A 17527-nucleotide genomic window follows, 5' to 3' on the forward strand; every position below is an offset into this window, starting at 1 on the left:
AAGTGAATTAAAAGGTAAGGAAAGTAAGAAAGAGAAAGCGTTGTTGATTATTCCCTTGTCGGGACGTTTGGTTGAACTTGTTGGATTCTTTCCCTTGCCGGGATGGTTGTCAAATATTTGCTTATTTTGTGCCCCTTAATTGTGACTGTTGTTTGGGAAGTCAGACTGTTAAATGATATTGAGGATCGGGTTGCGCGCCGCAACAATGATGTTGAGGATCGGGTTGCGCGCCGCAACAATAATATATGAGGATCGGGTTGCGCGCCGCAACAATGATATATGATAAGGATCGGGTTGCGCGCCGCAACAATGATATATGATAAGTGATATGGGTCGGGTTGCACGCCGCAACAATGATATTGTGGAGCGGGTTGCACGCCGCAATAATGGTACTTTTTGGAGCGGGTTGCACGCCGCAACAATTATTGAGGCTATGTGTTTACATTTGAGTATTGATTCCTTGTTCACTGTGAACCTAAGTTGTTTTAGTTGTTACTCTGGATTATTGCTATTATTGTAACTCCCCATAGCATGTTTTCCCTCCCATGTTGGTAATTGCTTTGTATTCGATTTCCGCTGTATATCTATAACTGCACAGGTTTATGTGGTGTCCAGTCTAGCCTCGTCACTACTTTGCCGGGGTTAGGCTAGACACTTACCAGCACATGGGGTCGGTTGTGCTGATGCTATACTTCTGTGCAATTTTTGCACAGGTCCAGGTTTTGAGGAGCAGCAGCAGCAGTAGTTCGGAAGCAGGCGATTCATATTCACGAGACTGAGGTAGCCTTGCAGGCGTCCGCAGGACCGGCGTCTCTTCTTTATGTTTTCCTTTTTACTGTTGCCTCATTGTTTCGAGACAGACATCTGTTATATTTCTTTCAGACCTTTGTATTTAGTTTATTCTTAGTGGTTCGTGAGTAATGTGACACCAAATCTTGGGTAGAGGTTGTTTTGACTATTCCGCCTTTTAAATTCACCATTTTTAGGACAGACTTCCGTTATTGTTCTTATTAGACTTATGTTCTATATTAATGTTATAAACTGTTAAAGATAATTGCTAGTGATGGAAAGGTAATTAAGTTGGCTTGCCTAGCTACCACGAGTAGGCGCCATCACGACTCTGATGGTGGGAAATCCGGGTTGTGACATTATTAAATTCCTCCTTCGCGATTTTCAGAGGGTTTCTCACTTTTAACACAAAATTGTGAAGCTTTGGGCGATTTCGAAGAGAGCAAATCATTGTTCTTCATCGAGGTAAGGATTTTGGACCCTAAAACTTGATTATTTGTGATTGAGGAACGAAAATATCAGTGTAAATTCATGAAAATCAGTAGAAAAAAGTGGAGTTAGGGCTTGAGATTAAGAGACCTTCTAGGGATGATTTGAGGGGTCAAACGAACTCCGATTTTCAAGTTCTTTATATGTACGGACTCGTGAGATGATGAAGAACATTCTGGTATAAAGTTGTCCAGTTCCGGGATGCGGGACCGGGGGTCGGTTTTGACTGATTTCGGGTTTTGTGCTTAAATTAGATATTTTTCAATTGGAATTCATTCGTTTAGCATAATTTGATGATAAAAATCTGAACTTGGTAGATTTGGAGCACTCAGAAGTCGTTTCGCAGGGCAAAGGAATTGCAAGCTAGGTTTCGGGCCAGATTGAGGTGAGTAATGATTTTAAATGCTGTCCTGAGGGTGTGAAACCCCGGAATTTCATAGCGTATGGCTATGTTGAGGTGACTTACATGCTAGATGACGAGCGTGGGGTAGAGCACCGTTGGGGATTGTGAATTAGTCCATCCCGAATGATTATTACTGTGTATTTGATAGTTAATTGTTTAATATTATTATATTTTGGGCTAAATGCCATATGTGGGCTTCGGGCCAGCTGTTTGAACCCTTAAGGGATTTTTACTTGATATTTTCCTCACTGATTGATTTCATATTGGTACTCAGTCATACTATATTTTATTATTTTAAAGACTCAGCAATATTATTCTATTTTAAACACATTAAATGATATTTTCAAAGGTACTTGAGTTGAGCTTCATATTTTACTGTGGCCCGAGGGGCATATGAGATTCTGACACAGTAAGGCCGAGGCCTGTGTTGTGAGGATACATTTGGGTTGGGCTGCACGCCGTAGTAGTGATGCATTGATTATGATAATGAGGCCGAGGGCCTGAGATTTGTACGCCACGAGGTGGCTTGAGATATTGATATGAGGCCGAGAGCCTGTTTATGATGCCACGAGATGGCTTGATATTGCGCTTGGGCCATAAGGGGCCCCTCCCGGAGTCTGTACACCCCCAGTGAGCGCGGGTACCCATTGTGATTTGAGATATAGCTCGAGAGGCTGATATTGTTCTGTGACATTGCCCGAGGGGCTGATTCTGTTGTTACTGTCCCTGAGGGGCAGTTATTATGTGTTTACTTTTTAGTTGTTTTCCTGCATATTGTTTAACTGTTTAAGAGATGTTTATGAAGTTTCATTGTTTAATTATATTTACTGATTTGTTATGCCTCTTGTAGCTTAATGTTGTGCCTTACGTGGTTTTATATTACTTAGTCTTCATTTATTTTTATTACTCACTGAGTTGGAGTACTCACTTTACTCCCTGCACCCCTGTGTGCAGATTCGGGCGCTACAGGTCCTGCTCCTGAGGGTTGATAGTTCCAGCAGGTCTTCGAAGATTTACTAGGTAGCTGCTTGGTGATTCGCTGCCTAGTGCATTCTCCCTCTATTTCAGTTTTCTTTTGATTCAGTTATGTAGTAGTGGATTAGACTCTAGACTTTTAGTATTATTTTAGATGCTCATGACTGGTGACACCCTGATGTAGGGTTGTGTTGGATTATTTTATTTTCGCAACTTATGTTGTTATTTTGGGATTTATTTATATTAAAGACCTTGGTTTATTAGTTTAACTGCTTAAAGTGAATATGGAAGTGTGCCGGCTAGCCTTGTCTTCACGAGAGGCGCCATCACGACCGGGTTTGGGTTTAGGGTCGTGACAAGTTGGTATCAGAGCCTAGGTTACATAGGTCTCACGAGTCATGAGCACGTATAGTAGAGTCTCGCGGATCGGTACGAAGACGTATGTATTTATCCTCGAGAGGCTGTAGAACCTTTAGGAAAATTCCATATTCTTGAAATTCTTGTCGTGCAAAGTTGTTAATCCGAATACTAAACTTCTTTCATCCTATTCTCTGACATATGGTGAGGGCACGCTCTACCGGTCAGGACGGACGACCACCAGTACCACCAGCGGGAGCCACTAGAGGCTGAGAAAGTGGCCGAGGACGTGGTAGGGGAAGAGGTACAGCCCCAGGAGCAGCTGGGACAGCACCTGCAGACCCACCAGCCGCCCTAGTTCGGGGTCAGGTCCCAGTGGTGGACGCTCCAGTAGCACCAGCTCAGGCACCAGCTGTGCCCATTGTGATTCCTAGCCTTCAGGAGACTTTGGCCCAGATATTGACAGTATGTACTAGCCTTGCTCAGGCATTCGCGGTTTGGAATGCCGCAGCTACTTCTCAGGCAGGGGGAGGCTCTCAGACTCCTGCCGCCTGTACACCCGATCGGGTGGTTCAGTGAGTGTAGACACCGGAGGCGCCACTAGCCTAGCTGGTGGGAGCTGTTCAGGGTTATGTAGCTCCTGTTATGCCGGAGGATGAGCAGCGTAGATTGGAGAGGTTTGGCAGACTCCCGCCTCCTACATTCAGTGGTGTAGAGGGCGAGGATGCTCAGGGTTTCTTAGACAGATGTCAGCGGATTTTTCACAATGCGGGTATTCTGGAGACTAGCGGGGTTGCATTCACGACCTTTCAGTTTATCGGAGCTTCCTTCACTTGGTGGGAGGCATATGAGAGGTGTAGGCCTGTTGGTTCGGCACATCTGACTTGGCAGCAGTTCTCCGCCCTATTTCTGGAGAAGTATGTCCCACAGTCCCGCAGAAAGGAGCTGTGGAGGCAGTTCGAGCAGCTACGACAGGGGGGGAGATGACAGTTACCCACTATGAGATGAGGTTCTCGGAGATGGCTCGACATGCTATTTGGCTGGTTGCTACTAAGAGAGGGAGAGGATCAGGAGGTTCATTGATGGCCTCGCTTACCAGCTTCGGGTTCTCATGACTTGGGAGAGGGTGTCAGGTGCTACATTCGAGGAGGTTGTGGATATTGCTCGAGAGATTGAGTCAGTTCGTCCCTGGAGCGCGAGGGAGGGAGGCTAAGAGCGAGGACATGGTAGTTTTGGGGGTGCTCCTTCTAGGGGCCAGTTTCAGCACGGTAGAGGCCGACAGTTCCGACATGGTCAGTCAGCTCACCCAGGTTATCGTGGGGCATCATCAGGCCAAAGTTCTCACGGTTCTCAACAGGGCCATTCTTCGCTTAGTGCACTTCCAGCCCAGGGTTCATCCCGTGCTCCATCGGTTCAGGATTTTTCTACGCCAGGGGCATCTGCTAGTCATACCGATGCTAGGGGTTCCTATCAGTCCCCGTCTCCAGCACCCAGGAGTTGCTATGAGTGTGGAGAGATGGGCCACTTATGGAGGCAGTGCCCTCGTCATTCTCAGCAGAGGGGTCAGTCGTCAGCCTCAGCCCCAGCCACTTCACCACCTACCCAGCTAGCTAGGGGTGGGGGACAGTCATCTAGGGGTCTTCCCAGAGGGGCAGGTCGATCTGGAGGTGGCCAGGCTCGCTTCTATGCACTTCCAGCTAGGCCCGATGTGATTGCTTCATATGCGGTGATTACAGGTATTATCTCAGTCTGCCGCAAGGATGCTTCTGTGTTATTTGACCCTGGCTCTACTTTTTCTTATGTGTCGTCTTATTTTTCCCATTATCTGGATATGTCCTATGAGTACCTTGTTTCTGTTGTTCATGTTTCTACGCCGGTGGGCGATACTGTTGTGGTAGTGTGTACCGGTCGTGTGTTGTGACTATTGGGGTTATGGAGACCCGAGTGGATCTCTTATTGTTATGTATGGTGGACTTTGATGTTATTTTGGGCATGGACTAGTTATCTCCCTGCCGGGCTATTCTAGACTGTCATGCCAAGACAGTGACTTTGGCTATGCCTGGTGTGCCACAGATTGAGTGGCGAGGTTCGACCGATTATGTTCTTAGCAGAGTGATTTCTTTCTTAAAGGCCTAGCGTATGGTTGGGAAAGGTTGTCTTTCATATCTAGCTTTGGTGAGGGATGTCGGTGCAGAGACTCCCAATATTGATTCTGTTCCAGTTGTGAGGGATTTTCCAGACATATTTCCTGCAGACCTGCCGGGTATGCCACCGGACAGGGATATAGATTTTTGTATTTACCTGGTGCCGGGCACTCAACTCATTTCTGTTCCACCATATCGTATGGCACCAGCAGAGCTGAAAGAGTTAAAGGAGCAGCTTCAGGAACTTTTGGATAAGGGGTTTATTCGTCCTAGCATGTCACCGTGGGGTGCGCCGGTTCTCTTTGTGAAGAAGAAGGATGGCACGATGAGAATGTGCATTGATTACAGGCAGTTGAATAAGGTAACAATTAAAAACAAGTATCCTTTGCCTCGCATCGATGACCTGTTGGACCAGCTTTAGGGAGCGAGAGTGTTCTTTAAGCTTGATCTCCGCTCAGGTTATCACCAGTTGAAGATCAAGGACTCAGATATTCCTAAGACAACTTTCAGGACCCGATATGGTCATTATGAGTTCTTGGTGTTGTCATTCGGGCCAACCAATGCCCCAGCAGCGTTCATGCATTTGATGAACAATGTGTTCCGGCTGTATCTCGACTCGTTTGTCATAGTTTTCATTGATGACATTCTAGTATACTCGCGTAGTCAGGAGGAGCACGCGGAGCATTTGAGAATGGTGTTGCAGAGATTGAGAGAGGAGAAGCTTTATGAAAAATTCTCCAAATGTGAGTTCTGGTTCATTTCAGTGGTCTGATGAGTGTGAGGAGAGCTTTCAGAAGCTCAAGACTGCCTTGACCACGGCTCCAGTGCTAGTATTTCCATCAACTTCAGGTTCTTATACCGTATATTGTGATGCTTCGAGAGTTGGTATTGGGTGTGTTCAGATGCACGAGGGTAGAGTTATTGCTTATGCTTCTCGTCAATTGAAGCCTTATGAGAAGAACTACCCTATTCACGATCTGGAGTTGGCTGCCATTGTTCACGCGTTGAAGATCCGGAGGCATTATCTGTATGGTGTGTCTTGTGAGGTGTATATTGATCATTGTATCCTCCAGCACTTGTTCAAGAAGAAAGATCTCAATCTGAGGCAACAGAGATGGTTGGAGTTACTTAAGGATTATGACATTACTATATAATATCACCCGAGGAAGGCCAATGTAGTGGCCGACGCTTTGAGCCGAAAGGCGGTGAGTATGGGGAGTTTGGCGTATATTCCAGCCGGGGAGAGACCTCTTGCCATTGATATTCAGGCTTTGGCTAATCGGTTCGTGAGGTTGGATATTTCGGAGCCTAGTAGGGTATTGGCTAGTGTGATTTCTCGGTCTTCCCTATATGAGCGCATCAGAGAGCGCCAGTATGATGACCCACATTTGCTTGTCCTTAAGGACAGAGTTCAGCATGATGATGCCAGAGATGTGACTATCGGTGATGATGGGGTGTTGAGGATGCAGGGCCGGATATGTGTGCCCAATGTAGATTGGCTTCGGGAGTTGATTCTGGAGGAGGCCCATAGCTCGCGGTATTCTATTCATCTAGGAGCCGCGAAGATGTATCAGGATCTGAGACAACATTATTGGTGGAGAAGAAAGAAGAAAGACATTGTGGGATTTGTAGCTCGGTGTCTCAATTGTCAGCAGGTGAAATATGAGCATCAGAGACCGGGTGGCCTGCTTCAGCGGATGGATATTCCAGAGTGGAAGTAGGAGTGGATCACTATGGACTTTGTAGTTGGACTCCCACGGACTTTGAAGAAGTTCGATGCTATTTGGGTAATGTAGATCGTCTGACCAAGTCCGTGCACTTCATTCCTATTTGTACTACTTATTCCTCCGAGCGGCTAGCAGAAATATATATTCGGGAGATTGTTCGGTTGCATGGTGTCCCAGTTTCCATCATTTCAGATCGGGGCACTCAGTTAACTTCCTAGTTTTGGAGGTCTGTACAACGAGAGTTGGGTACTCAGGTTGAGTTGAGCACATCTTTTCACCCTCAGACGGACGGGCAGTCCGAGCGCACCATTCGGATATTGGAGGATATGCTACGCGCTTGTGTTATTGATATTGGAGGGTCATGGGATCAGTTCCTACCGCTCGCGGAGTTTGCCTGTAATAACAAATACCAGTCGAGTATTCAGATGGCTCCATATGAGGCTTTGTATGGGAGACGGTGTAGATCTCCAGTTGGTTAGTTTGAGCTGGGTGAGGCAAGGCTATTGGGTACAGATTTGGTGCAGGATGCTTTAGACAAGGTGAAGGTGATTCAGGAGAGACTTCGTACAGCGCAGTCAAGACAAAAGAGCTATGCTGACAGGAAGGTTCGTGATGTGTCCTATATGGTTGGTGAGAAGGTTCTGTTGAAGGTTTCACCCATGAAGGGTGTTATGAGGTTCGGAAAGAAGGGTAAATTAAGTCCACGGTTTATTGGACCTTTTGAGGTACTTCAGAGGATTGGGGAGATGGCTTATGAGCTTGCTTTGCCACCCAGCCTGTCAGGTGTGCACCCAGTATTCCATGTTTCAATGCTCCGAAAGTATATTGGAGACCCGTCTCATGTTCTAGATTTCAGCACGGTTCAGTTGGAGGGTGATCTGACTTATGAGGTGGAGCCGGCAGCTATTTTGGAGCGGCAGGTTCGGAAGTTGAGATTGAAAGACATAACTTTAGTGAAAGTGCAATGGAGAGGTCGGCCCATGGAGGAGGCTACCTGGGAGATCGAGCAGGAGATGCGGAGCAAATATCCTCACCTATTCGATGCTTCAGGTACGTTTCTTGACTCATTCGAGGACGAACGTTTGTTTAAGAGGGGGAGAATGTGACGACCCGGCCAGTCGTCTCATGAGTTACCGCCCCGTTTTCCCCATTTCTATTTCTATTTGCCTTAATTATTGGTTTTAAATGTTATCGGGTTGGTTGGCTCGGGTTCGGAAAGGTTTTGAGAAGGTTTGAGACATTTAGTCTCTTTTAAGAAGGCTTAAGTTAGAAAAGTCAACCGGATGTTAACTTATGTGTTAGAGGGCTCGGATGTGAGTTCCGACAACTCGGATAGCTTCGGGAGATAATTTGGGCTTAGGAGCGTGATAAAAATGTGTTTTGGAGGTCCGGAGTAGATTTAGGCTTGAATTGGCGAAATTGAGTTTTTGGCGTTTTCCGGTTGATAGGTGAGATTTTGACGCAGGGGTCGGAATGGAATTCCGAGAGTTGCAGTAGCATCGTTGTATCATTTGGGATGTGTGTGCAAAATTTCAGGTTATTCGGACGTGGTTTGGTTGGGTTTTTGATCAAAAGCGGAATTCGGAAGATTTTAGAAACTTAGGCTTGAATCCAAGGTGTTTTGGTTGATTTGATGTTGTTTGAAGTGTTTTGATGATTGGAACAAGTTTGAATAAGGTATTAGGATATGTTTGTGTTGGTTGAGGTCCCGGGGGCCTCGGGGTGATTTCGGGTGGTCAACGGAGAAGTTGAGGTGTTATTGCAGCTGTTGAAGTTGCTGCTTCTGGTGTTTTCGCACCTGCGGTTTGGGGACCGCAGGTGCGGCGCTGCACATGCGAAGGAAGAGCCGCAGAAGCGGCTAGAGGCACGATTGGTCAGGAACCGCAGAAGCGGCTAGGAGGACCGCATCTGCGATGCCACAGATGCGAGAGTGTAACCGCAGATGTGGCCAATGCGGATCTTAAGTGATTTCCGCAGAAGCGGACCAAGAAACCGCAAATGCGGTACCGCAGATGCGGTGGGAGGACCGCAGATGCGGAAATGTCTGGTCAGATTATATTAAATTCCTCCTTCGCGATTTTCAGAGGGTTACACAAAATTGTGAAGCTTTGGGCGATTTTGAAGAGAGGAAATCATTGTTCTTCGTCGAGGTAAGGATTTTGGACCCTAAAACTTGATTATTTGTGATTGAGGAACGAAAATATCAGAGTAAATTCATGAAAATTAGTAGAAAAAGGTGGAGTTAGGGCTTGAGATTAAGAGACCTTCTAGGGATGATTTGAGGGGCCAAACGAACTCCGATTTTTGAGTTCTTTATATGTACGGACTCGTGAGATGATGAAGAACATTTCGGTATAAAGTTTGTCCAGTTCCGGGACACAGGCCCGGGGGTCGGGTTTTGACTGATTTCGGTTTTGTGCTTAAATTAGATATTTTTCAATTGGAATTCATTCGTTTAGCATAATTTGATGATAAAAATCTGAACTTGGTAGATTTGGAGCACTCAGAAGTCGTTTCGAAGGGCAAAGGCATTGCAAGCTAGGTTTCAGGCCGGATTGAGGTGAGTAAATGATTTTAAATGCTGTCCTGAGGGTATGAAACCCCGGAATTTCACAGCATACGGCTATGTTGAGGTGACTTACACGCTAGATGACGAGCGTGGGGTAGAACACCGTTGGGGTTTGTGATTTAGTCCATCCCGAATGATTATTTTACTGTGTATTTGATAGTTAATTGTTTAATATTATTATATTTTGGGCTAAATGCCATATGTGGGCTTCGTGCCAGTTGTTTGAACCCTTAGGGGATTTTTACTTGATATTTTTCTCACTGATTGATTTCATATTGGTACTCAGTCATATTATATTTTACTATTTTAAAGACTCAGCTATATTATTCTGTTTTAAACACATTAAATGATATTTTCAAAGATACTTGAGCTGAACTTCATATTTTACTGTGGCCCGAGGGGCTTATGAGATTCTGACTGAGTTAGATCGAGAGCCTGTGTTGTGAGGATACATTTGGGTCGGGCTCCACGCTGCAGCATTGATGCATTGATTTTGATAATGAGGCCGAGGGCCTGAGATTTGTACGCCACGAGGTGGCTTGAAATATTGATATGAGGCCGAGATCCTGTTTATGATGCCACGAGATGGCTTGATATTGTGCTTGGGCCGTAAGGGGCCCCTCCCGGAGTCTGTACACCCCCAGTGAGCGCGGGTACCCATTGTGATTTGAGATATAGCCTGAGGGGCTGGTATTGTTCTGTGACATTGCCCGAGGGGCTGATTCTGTTGTTACTGTGCCTGAGGGGCAGTTATTATGTGTTTACTTTTTAGTTGTTTTCCTGCATATTGTTTATCTGTTAAGAGATATTTATGAAGTTTCATTGTTTAATTATATTTACTAATTTGTTATGCCTCTTGTAACTTAATGTTGTGCCTTACGTGGTTTTATATTACTCAGTCTTCATTTATTTTTATTACTCACTGAGTTGGAGTACTCACTTTACTCCCTGCACCCCTGTGTGCAGATTCGGGCGCTACAGGTCCTGCTCCTGAGGGTTGATAGTTCGAGCAGGTCTTCGGAGATTTACTAGGTAGCTGCTTGGCGATTCGCAACCCAGTGCATTCTCCCTCTATTTCAGTTTTCTTTTGATTCAGTTATGTAGTAGTGGATTAGACTCTAGACTTTTAGTATTGTTTTAGATGCTCGTGACTGGTGACACCCCGATGTAGGGTTGTGTTGGTTTATTTTTTTTTTCCGAAACTTATATTGTTATTTTGGGATTTATTTATACTAAAGACCTTGGTTTATTAGTTTAACTGCTTAAAGTGAATTAGAAGTGTGTCGGCTGGCCTTGTCTTCACGAGAGGCGCGATCATGATCGGGTTTGGGTTTAGGGTCGTGACAAGTTGGTATCAGAGCCTAGGTTACATAGGTCTCACGAGTCATGAGCATGTTTAGTAGAGTCTCGCGGATCGGTGCGAAGACGTCTGTATTTATCCTCGAGAGACTGCAGAACCTTTAGGAAAATTCCATATTCTTGAAATTCTTGTCGTGCAAAGTTGCTAATCCAAATACTAAACTTCTTTTATCCTATTCTCTCACAGATGGTGAGGACACGCTCTACCGGTCAAGACGGATGACCACCAGTACCACCAGCGGGAGCCACTAGCGGCCGAGGAAGTGGCCGAGGACGTGGTAGGGGCAGAGGTACAGCCCCCGCAGCAGCTGGGATAGCACCTGTAGACCCACCAGCCGCCCCTATTCAGGGTGAGGTCCCAGTGGTGGACGCTCCAGTAGCACCAGCTCAGGCACCAGCTGTGCCCATTGTGATTCCTAGCCTTCAGGAGACTTTGGCCCAGATATTAACAGTATGTACTAGCCTTGCTTAGGCGATCGCGGTTTCTAATGGCACAGCTACTTCTCAGGCAGGGGGAGGCTCTCAGACTCCCACCGCCCGTACACCCGATCCGGTGGTTAAGGGAGTGCAGACACCGGAGGCACAACTAGCCCAGCCGGTGGCAGCTGTTCAGGGTTATGTAGCTCCTGTTATGCCGGAGGATGAGCAGCATAGATTGGAGAGATTTGGCAGACTCCCGCATCCTACTTTCAGTGGTGTAGAGGGCGAAGATGCTCAGGGTTTCTTAGACAGATGTCAGCGGATTCTTCGCACTGCGGGTATTCTAGAGACCAGCGGGGTCACAATCACGACCTTTCAGTTTACCAGAGCTTCCTTCACTTGGTGGGAGGCATATGAGAGGCGTAGGCCTGTTGGTTCGGCACCTCTAACTTGGCAGCAGTTCTCCGCCCTATTTCTGGAGAAGTATGTCCCACAGTCCTGCAGGGAGAAGCTGCGGAGGCAGTTCGAGCAGCTACGGCAAGGGGAGATGACAGTTCCCAGTATGAGATGAGGTTCTCGGAGTTGGCTCGACATGCTATTTGGCTGGTTGCTACTGAGAGAGAGAGGATCAGGAGGTTCGTTGATGGCCTCACTTACCAGCTTCGGGTTCTCATGACTAGGGATAGGGTGTCAGGTGATACATTCGAGGAGGTTGTGGATATTGCTCGAGAGATTGTCAGTTCGTCGCCAGGAGCGCGAGGTGAGGGAGGCTAAGAGGCCTCGAGGACATGGTAGTTTTGGGGGTGCTCCTTCTAGGGGCCAGTTTCAGCACGGCAGAGGCCGACAGTTCCGACATCGTCAGTCAGCTCGCCCAGGTTATCGTAGGGCATCATCAGGCTAAAGTTCTCACGGTTCTTAACAGGGCCATTCTTCACTTAGTGCACTTCCAGCCCAGGGTTCGTCCCGTGCTCCATCGGTTCTTGATTCTTCTACGCAAGGGCCATCTGCTAGTCAAATCGGTGCTAGGGGTTCCCATCAGTCCCCGTCTCCAGCACCCGGGAGTTGCTATGCGTGTGGAGAGATGGGCCACTTGCGGAGGCAGTTCCCTCGTCATTCTCAGCAGAGGGGTCAGTCGTCATCCTCAGCCCTTGCCACTTTACCACCTACCAAGCCAGCTAGGGGTGGGGGACAGTCATCTAGGGGTCTCCCCAAAGGGGGAGGTCGATCCGTAGGTGGCCAGGCTCGCTTCTATGCACTTCCAGCTAGGCCCAATGCGATTGCTTCAGATGCGGTGATTACATGTATTATCTCAGTCTGCTGCAGGGATGCTTCTGTGTTATTTGACCCTGGCTCTACTTTCTCTTATGTGTCATCTTATTTTCCCATTATCTGGATATGCCCTGCGAGTCCTTTGTTTCTTCTGTTCATGTTTCTACGCCGGTGGGCAATACTGTTGTGGTAGACCGTGTGTACCGGTCATGTGTTGTAACTATTGGGGATCTGGAGACCCGAGTGGATCTGTTATTGTTATGTATGGTGGACTTATTGGTGGAGAAGAATGAAGAAAGACATATTGGGATTTGTAGCTCGGTGTCTCAATTTTCAGCAGGTGAAATATGAGCATCAGAGACTAGGTGGCATGCTTCAGCGGGTGGATATTCTAGAGTGGAAGTGGGAGTGGATCACGATGGACTTTGTAGTTGGACTCCCACGGACTTTGATGAAGTTCGATGCTATTTGGGTGATTGTAGATCGGCTGACCAAGTCCGCGCACTTCATTCCTATTTGTACTACTTATTCCTCCGAGCGGCTAACAGAGATATATATCCGGGAGATTGTTCGGTTGCATGGTGTCCCAGTTTCCATCATTTCAGATCGGGGCACTCAGTTTACTTCCCAGTTTTGGAGGTCTGTACAGCGAGAGTTGGGTACTCAGGTTGAGTTGAGCACATCTTTTCACCCTCAGACGGACGGGCAGTCCGAGCGCACCATTCAGATATAGGAGGATATGCTACGCGCTTGTGTTATTGATTTGGAGGGTCATGGGATCAGTTCCTACCGCTCGCGGAGTTTGCCTGTAATAACAAATACTAGTCGAGTATTCAGATGGCTCCATATGAGGCTTTGTATGGGAGACGGTGTAGATCTCCAGTTGGTTAGTTTGAGCTGGCGCGAGGCCAGGCTATTGGGTACAGATTTGGTGCAGGATGCTTTAGACAAGGTGAAGGTGATTCAGGAGAGACTTCGTACAGCGCAGTCAAGACAAAAGAGCTATGCTGACAGGAAGTTTCGTGATGTGTCCTATATGGTTGGTGAGAAGGTTCTGTTGAAGGTTTCACCCATGAAGGGTGTTATGAGGTTTGGAAAGAAGGGTAAATTAAGTCCACGGTTTATTGGACCTTTTGAGGTACTTCGGAGGATTGGGGAGGTCGCTTATGAGCTTGCTTTGCCACCCAGCCTGTCAGGTGTGCACCCAGTATTCCATGTTTCTATGCTCCGGAGGTATATTGGAGACCCGTCTCATGTTCTAGATTTCAGCACGGTTCAGTTGGAGGGTGATCTGACTTATGAGGTGGATCCAGTAGCTATTTTGGAGCTTCAGGTTCGGAAGTTGAGATCAAAAGACATAGCTTCAATGAAAGTGCAGTGGAGAGGTCGACCCGTGGAGGAGGCTACCTGGGAGACCGAGTAAGAGATGCGGAGCAGATATCCTCACCTATTCGAGGCTTCAGGTACGTTTCTTGACTCGTTCGAGGACGAACGTTTGTTAAGAGAGGGAGGATGTGACGACCCGGCCGGTCGTCTCATGAGTTACCACCCCATTTTCTCCATTTCTGTTTCTATTTGCCCTAATTATTGGTTTTAAATGTTATCGGGTTGGTTGGCTCGGGTTCGGAAGGGTTTTGAGAAGGTTTGAGACACTTAGTCTCTTTTAAGAAGGCTTAAGTTAGAAAAGTCAACCGGATGTTGACTTATGTGTTAGAGGGCTCGGATGTGAGTTCCAACGGTTCGGATAGCTTCGGGAGATGATTTGGGACTTAGGAGCGTGATAAAAATGTGTTTTGGAGGTCCGGAGTAGATTTAGGCTTGAATTGGCGAAATTGAGTTTTTGGCGTTTTCCGGTTGATAGGTGAGATTTTGATGTAGGGGTCGGAATGGAATTCCGAGAGTTGCAGTATATGTTTGTGCTTTTGGTTGAGGTCCCAGGGGCCTCGGGGTGATTTCGGGTGGTCAACGGAGAAGTTGAGATGTTATTGCAGCTGCTGAAGTTGCTGCTTCTGGTGTTTTCGCACCTGTGGTTTGGGGACCGCAGGTGCGGCGCCGCACATGCGAAGGAAGAGTCGCAGAAGCGGCTAGAGGCACGATTGGTCAGGAACCGCAGAAGCGGCTAGGAGGACCGCATCTGCGATGCCACAAATGCGGGAGTGTAACCGCAGATGCGCCCAACGGGGATCTTAAGTGATTTCCGCAGAAGCGGACCAAGAAACCGCAAATGCGGTACCGCAGATGCGGTGGGAGGACCGCATATGCGGAAATGTCTGGTCAGATTGTATTAAATTCCTCCTTCGCGATTTTCAGAGGGTTTCTCACTTTTAACACAAAATTGTGAAGCTTTAGGCGATTTTGAAGAGAGAAAATCATTGTTCTTCGTCGAGGTAAGGATTTTGGACCCTAAAACTTGATTATTTGTGATTGAGGAACGAAAATGTCAGTGTAAATTCATGAAAATCAGTAGAAAAAGGTGGAGTTAGGGCTTGAGATTAAGAGACCTTCTAGGGATGATTTGAGGGGTCAAACGAACTCCGATTTTCGAGTTCTTTATATGTACTGACTCGTGAGATGATGAAGAACATTTTGGTATAAAGTTTGTCTAGTTCTAGGACGCGGGCCCGGGGGTCAGGTTTTGACTGATTTCGGGTTTTGTGCTTAAATTAGATATTTTTCAATTGGAATTCATTCGTTTAGCATAATTTGATGATACAAATCTGAACTTGGTAGATTTGGAGCACTCGGAAGTCGTTTCAAAGGGCAAAGGCATTGCAAGCTAGGTTTCGGGCCGGATTGAGTTGAATAATGATTTTAAATACTATCCTGAGGGTATGAAACCCCGGAATTTCACAACGTACGGCTATGTTGAGGTGACTTACACGCTAGATGACGAGCATGGGATAGAGCGCCGTTGGGTATTGTGACTTAGTCCATCCCGAATGATTATTTTATTGTGTATTTGATAGTTAATTATTTAATATTATTATATTTTGGGCTAAATGCCATATGTGGGCTTCGTGCCAGCTGTTTAAACCCTTAGGTGATTTTTACTTGATATTTTCCTCACTGATTGATTTCATTTTGGTACTCAGTCATACTATATTTTACTATTTTAAAGACTCAGCTATATTATTCTATTTTAAACACATTAAATGATATTTACAAAGGTACTTGAGCTGAGCTTCATATTTTACTGTGGCCCAAGGGGCTTATGAGATTCTGACTGAGTAAGGCCGAGGGCCTGTGTTGTGAGGATACATTTGGGTCGGGTTGCACGCCGCAGCAGTGATGCATTGATTATGATAATGAGGCCGAGGGCCTGAGATTTGTACGCCACGAGGTGACTTGAGATATTGATATGAGGCCTAGAGCCTGTTTATGATGCCACGAGATGGCTTGATATTGCGCTTGGGCCGTAAGGGGGCCCTCCCGGAGTCTGTACACCCCAGTGAGCGCGGGTACCCATTGTGATTTGAGATATAGCCCGAGGGGCTGGTATTGTTCTGTGACATTGCCCGAGGGGCTGATTCTGTTGTTACTGTGCCTGAGGGGCAGTTATTATGTGTTTACTTTTTAGTTGTTTTCCTGCATATTGTTTATCTGTTTAAGAGATATTTATGAAGTTTCATTGTTTAATTATATTTACTGATTTGTTATGCCTCTTGTAGCTTAATGTTGTGCCTTACGTGGTTTTATATTACTCAGTCTTCATTTATTTTTATTACTCACTGAGTTGGAGTACTCACTTTACTCCCTGCACCCCTGTGTGCAGATTCGGGCGCTACAGGTCCTGCTCCTAACGGTTGATAGTTTCAGCAGGTCTTCGGAGATTTACTAGGTAGCTGCTTGGCGATTCGCAACCCAGTGCATTCTCCCTCTATTTCAGTTTTCTTTTCATTCTGCTATGTAGTAGTGGATTAGACTCTAGGCTTTTAGTATTGTTTTAGATGCTCATGACTGGTGACACCCCGATGTAGGGCTGTGTTGGTTTATTTTATTTCCGCAACTTATATTGTTATTTTGGGATTTATTTATATTAAAGACCTTGATTTATTAGTTTAACTGCTTAAAGTGAATTGGAAGTGTGTCGGCTGGCCTTGTCTTCACGAGTGGCGCCATCACGACCGGGTTTAAGTTTAGGGTCGTGACATAATAGGATCGTGCCATTTTTCAAAATGACAAGGCATGCCAAGTCCGATTAAATGGCCAATGAAACTGCGCCACATGTGCAAGTGACATATTTTGGCCAATCAAATACGACATTGTCACTCTTCATTCTGATTGGTCGGAAAGAGTTTGTTCTTATCATAATTCTTTCCTCCCACAACTATAAAAAGGCGTCTTCATAACTCAAAAAAGAAACCAAAAATTTATAACAAGAAGCAAGAGAGAGCTCGTGGATCAAATACAACAAATTCTTCCACAAGTTTCAAGCTTCAAGCAATCAAGTTCAAGTTTAAGAAATCAAGTTCAAGTTTAAGAAATCAAGTTCAAGCTTAAGAACGAAGAACAAATCAAGATTCAGGGAGTACGAGTTCAAGTTAAAGTTTGTACCAGTTGAATTCAAGATCATTTTTCGTGGCAACAACTATAGATTCAAGATTAAGCTCGAAGGCCCTTGATTTTATTTACTGGTTAAAAGAAGAATCAGAGGAATCATAGAGATTGTAACACTCAAATATATGAAATCAAATACTACGAGTGTTGTAATATTTTTTATCTTGATTTTAATTTCTTGACGCAATTTATTGTCTACAGTCATATTAGTTATATTATTTTTATTAGGTTGTTAATGTTTATCAGAAAAATTTAGCTATAATTACATATTATTTATAAATAACATAATCGTACACAAATATTTGTACACCGACTTAATTATATTTTATTTTATACCACTTCTAGGAAGCAACTTCTCTTACACACATACTCCACTATTCTTGAACTTCACAAAAGTAGTAAGCGTCTATTATAGCAAGATGTTATGTTATCAACACGTCATCAATATCATTAGCCATTTTTCTAATTG

This window comes from Nicotiana attenuata, chromosome 7, assembly GCF_001879085.1.
Source record: "Nicotiana attenuata strain UT chromosome 7, NIATTr2, whole genome shotgun sequence".
Classification (NCBI taxonomy): Eukaryota; Viridiplantae; Streptophyta; class Magnoliopsida; order Solanales; family Solanaceae; genus Nicotiana; species Nicotiana attenuata.